Raw genomic sequence first — 6,657 nt, 5'->3', positions numbered from 1 at the left:
ATTATTTAAAAGATTAAACAGGAAGAACATTCACAATCAATATTAATTTGGGGATTTATGATCGATTTACTCTCTCTTGGTTAAGAATGAAAGTTCTGGATATTGGTGGTTACAATGAACACAGACTCCTGAGGAATCAGCAGACAGGAATTCCCTGGCATGCATGTTCTTCACAAGTTAAATCATAGAAAGCTCTTTGATACATAGTATGATCCATTGTTTGAAAATGGATTAATATATATGAAGAATTTAAATATATATATATATATATATATATATATATCTTAAGTGCAATAGCTTGCTCTGCTGCTATTTTGAATAGTATTAGACATATTAATAACCAATAATAGTTAATATATATATATTAATTGTATATGTGGAATGTGGTAGAAAAATATGCAAATTATTTAAAGGTTCATTGGAGTTGCAATGGTTATGAGACAGAGAAAGGAGTGAGACTAATAGAGAGAAGAGAGATGTCATTTTTAGGGTTATACATGGAGTTTAGAGAGAAATAAGCAGTTCTTAGCAATGGGCATAACATTACAAGTCTTCCCTGGCTAAGATTTGTCCCACATCACATAAGGCCTGGAGAAAAGAATTACATTAAGATGAAATCTGAGCCCTCCGTGGAAGGTGGGAGAGAACCATAAATCAGGAGCAGGCTCTACAACTGCTTGATCATCACTCTTAACCTGGATCAAGGGCTCTTTCATTGTGTGAGTGTCTGCCTCTTCACATCTTTTTAACTCTCTCTCTCCCCAGCCATTCAAAACAGTAGGTAGGCCAGTTTGGTAATCTTCATGGGACTATTAAATTAGCATGCATTTATTGTTCCTGATAAAGGATTAGCACAATGGCATGAGATAAGTCATTGAAAGCACACTTAAATTGTTAAACTAGCATGGCTATTCAAGCTAATGTTATTCTTTCTAATAATAACATAGGACACTGAAAGTTTGAAGCCCATGGATGTTTATATACACACTCTTCACACCCCTAGAAATATAATATGTAGCAGGACAATGTATTTATCAATTGATATTTTTCTTCCTAACTGCTCATTCCCATTTTCATTGCCAACTTTACAAATTTTCCTTAATGTTACTGCTGGATAGTCTTTATTTTAGAAAATGCCAAGAACAGAATTAAGACAGGAGAATGGACAGGCACTGCATCCTGGTTTTTCTAGTTTAATTGCCTGGGATTTAGAGATAAAATTAAGATTCACAACGCAGAAAATCATGACTATACATGAATGAATCCCCCTGACTGGGGACAAGTCAAAGATGCACAGGAAAGACAATAGGGAACAGGTGAAAGAAACTGCGCAATTTTTGTTTAAGATCCTCATGGAGCTGTTTTCTCTCCAAACCCATGCCTAAGAAAGCACACTCCTAGGTAGAGTTAAGGGTTTGAGGAAAAGTCTAATGTAGACTTAATGTTGTTTCCTTGCCCTAAGGTGTATCAGTAGCCTAAGGCAGAAAAGTCTAATTGCCATGGGGAGCAAGCCAGTAAGCAGCCTCCCACCATGGTCTTGCTTCAGTTCTTGCCCTCAGGTTCCTGCCTTGAGTTCCTGCCTTGGCTTCCTTCTATAGGCCAGCTGAAATATATCCTTCCTCTCTTGATTTCTATACGTGTTTAATAACAGCAACAGAAAACAAACTTGGATACCACGGAAAGGGTTTACTAATGATGAGGACTCTTTTCCTATAGCATTGAATACAAAAGCCCATTTTGATTTTAGACATGACCACAGGAATGGAAGGCAAAGGGTAAGAGTGCTTGTTGGGCTATTTTCCTGAGTATTATCAGGACTACGTTGTGCTCAGAATCCCTAGTTTTATGCTCTTTTGTAACTGTCTTGGAATGTTTGCATTTTCATTTCTTCCTGGGGTCTTGAAAATTATGTGGCCTTGATTTTCACTAACTTTCCTTAATTCAAACAACAACAAAAAAGGAATTCAAAGAGAAATAGGTTGATTAGATAACAGTAGTTACATGTTTATATATTTAAGTTTGCATAATGATATCTGTGCAAACGATATTGAAAGCTGTAGGGATAGCCCAATCCCCTTAGAGGGCGTGTTCGCCTCTGGCTAGTGTTTACATATAAATCTGGTGAGTGTGAGCCCACAGCCCCTTCTGCATTCCTGTTCACCTCTGGAATCTCTGGTTCTGTAAGTCTATTTCCCCATTAAAGCTGTATATATTTTTACAATCTGTCTGCATTCATTTACGCTGATACACTTGGTGCCCAATGTGGGGCATTGTGGATACCTGCCCCAAATCAGAGCCTCCTGGGGGTGACCACTGGAAGCCAGCACCCCCCCCCCACGCCCTGGAGGCCTCTCCCTCCGCGCAGATTGTACCCTCCCACACAGCTCCTTGCTGGTTCGCTCTGCCCGACTACAGCGGCAGAAGCAACTAAGATTTTGCGTCACTAAACATCTACAGCGACTCTATTTTTCCTGACGCTTGCTAAAAAGTCAACAAACGGGACTCCTGATGGGCTACTTAGCCCCTGCGGTTTGGCGCACGAGTCTGTGCGCCCCACCCTGCCCGAGACTGGGACAAGCACCTCTGTAACAACATGATCAGTACACAAGGCCACTCTCTTTGTCCTCTCCCCGTGGGTGGCTTAGTTCGGCCTTGGCTCTCCCGCATTTCCTGGCCCTCCCCCCCCCCCCCCTGCTGCTTACAGTTAACTTTCAGTTTTGGGTTTTGAGTAAACTTTTCAGACCGGCTCTGACTTAGGCCACGTGGACTCCAGGTACATTTCGCCACCACTGGCAGAAATGGTCATTACAGGTAAAAAAAAATTTCTTTTATAAATAAAAATAAATACTGATTTGATTAAAAATGTCTAAAAACGTTACCATTCAAGACTTCAACAGCCTTTTTGATTGTACCATGTGGGAGATTTTACAAGAGGTGTCTGTCACCCCACATCTATGGATCTTTCTGGGTTTGTAGTTTCCTTGATACTATATGGTTTGATAATGAAAATATAATAAAGTCTTTACGAGACAAATCCAAAATTCTTAAGGCAGAGGTTAAACGCTTAAAAACAATTAAAAATGACAACAATCTTCTCAAAAATCAGTTTAAAGTTCTCCAAAAAGAAAAAAAGAAAACAGATCTTTGTTTAACATGACTGGATCAATTAAAAAAATTTTAAAAAGGTACAGGCTAATGGTAAGGAGAAATTCATTACTATGCAAGAGGAAACAGCTGATTTGGATCGTAAGCTTCAGTCCCTTTCTGTAGAAACTAAAACATTAATAACTGATATTAAAAAAATTCATTACTATGAAAAAAACAGCTGATTTGGATCGTAAGCTTTGGTCCTTTTCTGTAGGAACTAAAATATTAACTGAGAAAATCAAAACTGCTAAATGTAACAATCGGATTTTGTCTAAAGCTTATGACAGATTGGCAAAAAGATTGTCAATACAAAAAGGCACGGTTTATGCCATAAAAATTATGTTCAAAGATAAGATGTTATCTCTAATGTACAAACTTCATACTTTAAAATCCTCAATGAAGGCTTTAAAACATAATTCTGGACGAAAGATTCAGACATTACAAAAGACAATGGTAAATAAAATTAAAAGGATTAAAAAATTTATAAATTCTGATAAAAAAGAACAAAGGGTAAAAAGACAAATTTTAACTCCATTTGTGGGTAAATCTCTCCAAAACAATTCCCACAAAGCTCTACCTACAGCTCTACCTGCCTGTCCAGTAATAACAACAGAGAAAGTGATTGGTTCCAAAAACCCTAGGGTCATCAAAAAAGATACATGGAAGCCTGTTTGTATAAATGATCTCAAAAAAATTAAACAGGCTGTCATGACTTTTGGGATGCACGCCTCTTTTGTTAAAGAGATGCTAAAATCTTGGGCCACAACACGCAGAACAACACCCTCTGACTTGCTCCAGTTAAGTTCTGTGGTACTTGAGAGGAGACCACAATTTAAATAAAAATGCTTATTCAGACAAGAGGCTAGACTTTTAAAACAGCAGAAAAGAGCAAAGGGAATTGAGATTTCCCTAGATCAAATTCTAGGTGAGGGGCTCTTTTCCGACCCTCAGGAACAAGCTAATTTGGATGAAAACATACCCTCCATGTGTACTACAACAGCCTTAAGGGCTTGGGACAGGGTGCAAGACCCAGGACAGAGAATGGAATCATTTGTCAGAGTTAAACAGGGTCAGAAAGAACCCTTTAGTGACTTTTTACAAAGACTAACTAGAGCTATACAAATAGGGATATCTGACCCAGAAGCAAGACGTAGAATGATTGAGTCTTTGGCTTATAAAAAAACAAATGTGGAATGCAAAAGGATTTTGGGGCCTTTAAAGCTCAGATCTGCACCCTTGGAAGAATGGGTCTTGTATACACTAAATGTTGATACATTTGACTATGGCACTGAAGCATGGGTAGATGAAGCAATTTCCAGTGGTAAAAGGAGACACCAGAATACCAAAAGTTTTAATTGTGGCAAAATTGGACATATGAAAAGGAATTGTAGACAACGGATTTTCAGAAATAATAATAATGCATCTTCTAGAAATAACAGAAATAGGAGGACTCAGCCTTCAGGTTTATGTAAAAGATGTGGAAAAGGCAGACATTGGACAAATGAATGCAGGTCTACAAGAGATAGACAAGGCAACCTGATACAGACGGGAAACGTGAGAGGGGGGCCTCACAGGCCCCCATGGCAAACATGGCTCAGTCATTTCCAGTTACTGCAGAGAAGGTGCCTCGTCAGGACAATTAGGAAGCCCCATGCCTACTGTTACAAGCAATAATGATCAGAAAGATGAGTTCCGTGTGTTTTGGAAAACTTCTATAAGTGATCAAAGACCTAAGCTGAGAGTGAGTGTAAATGGCATTTTTATTACTGGCCTGCTGGACACAGGTGCTGATGTAAGTATCATTACCCCAGAATCTTGGCATCCGTATTGGCCTCTTCAGAATGTAAATGTTCAGCTCCTGGGAATTGGAACCCTATCTCGAGTAGGGCAGAGCATGAGATGGGTTGAATGCATAGGGCCAAAGGGACAAATAGGAAAATTAAGGCCATATGTAGCCAATATTGCAGTGAATTTAAGGGGTCGTGACCTATTACAATAATGGAATACTCAAATTAACATTCCTACTTCTTCTAGAGTATATATTTCAGAAAATAATACTAAAAGATATTACAAATGGAAAAAAAAAAATGGCCATTCGGGCTGTACAAGAACAAGCAGTTGTTGTCCCTTCAGAGATACCAACAGCCTTGCCTCTAAAATGGTTGACTGAGAAACCAATATGGACAAAACAATGGCCTTTAGCTGAGGAAAAGTTACAGGCTTTAGAATAGCTTGTACAAGAGCAATTAGATGCTGGACATATAGAAGAATCTACCAGCCCTTGTAATTCTCCTGTATTTGTGGCTAAGAAAAAATCAGTTAAATGGAGAATGGTGACAGATCTCAGGGCTATCAACAAGGTTATTCAACCTATGTGCCCTCTGCAATCTGGAATTCCTTTGCCCTCTTTATTACCAAAAGGATGGCCTCTCATAGTTATTGATTTAAAGGATTGTTTTTTTTTTCACTATACCTTTACAAAAAGAAGATAGAGAAAAATTTGCCTTCACAGTGCCTACTTATAACAATTCAAAGGTTAAGAGTGCCTGTTGGGCTATTTTCATGGGTATTATCAGGACTACGTTGTGCTCAGAGCGCCAATCCCTAGTTTTATGCTCTTTTGTAACTGTCTTGGAATGTTTGCATTTTCATTTCTTCCTGGGGTCTTGAAAATTATGTGGCCTTGATTTTCACTAACTTTCCTTAATTCAAACAACAACTAAAACAGAATTCATAGAGAAATAGGTTGATTAGATAACAGTAGTTACATGTTTATATATTTAAGTTTGCATAATGATATCTGTGCAAATGATATTGAAAGCAAAAACAAGCGAGAAGGGAGACCGTGTGAAGAACCCAGATGTGAGTTCTCAATTCCTCAAATACAGAAGAGCAGTGAGTAGGAAGAGACCCAAAACAAAGGGAGGCTGGATGTAAGCAATGCAACCTTGATGCCTCAACCATGGGGACTAGCAAAATAGAGACAGGTCTTTTGGGGGAGGATATTGTTTTGGATTAGAATTCAAAACCATGTTCATGCTCTTCTTGTATTCAAAGGTAGCATCACTGAACAAGAAAATGCTTGGAAATGGAGAAGACAGCTATTGCATTGGTTTTAGATAAACTTGGCTCAATCCTATCATAGTGTATCCACTGGAGAGCATTCGGCTTCTATTTTTCTGCCCATGAAAGGGGGAAGGGCTCCTATCATCTACTTTCCAGAATTTCTGTAAGGAAATAATACCCTTAAAGCAGTGCTGAGCGTGGCATGGGGATTCTGGAACTTGTCTACAGCTCCAAGGCCATTTAGAGGTCTCTTTTTTTTTTCTCTCTATTTCAAATATCTACTGTGTGACATGTTACCCTCCCTAGGGTAATGCTTACATTGTTTCCTGGTCCAGTAAATGGCGAGTGAACACACATAGGCAATGAAATAAACCACAATGAGTACAAGGCTCTGGGAACCCAGCCAGGAACAGTGGGTTACTAAGTTGGGACTTTGCCTCAGTT

The sequence above is a fragment of the Microtus oregoni genome, unplaced genomic scaffold (genome assembly GCF_018167655.1).
Source record: "Microtus oregoni isolate MIOR12 unplaced genomic scaffold, Mior012 000017F_ref0000208, whole genome shotgun sequence".
Classification (NCBI taxonomy): domain Eukaryota; kingdom Metazoa; phylum Chordata; class Mammalia; order Rodentia; family Cricetidae; genus Microtus; species Microtus oregoni.
Note: the sequence above shows the minus strand (reverse complement) of the source record.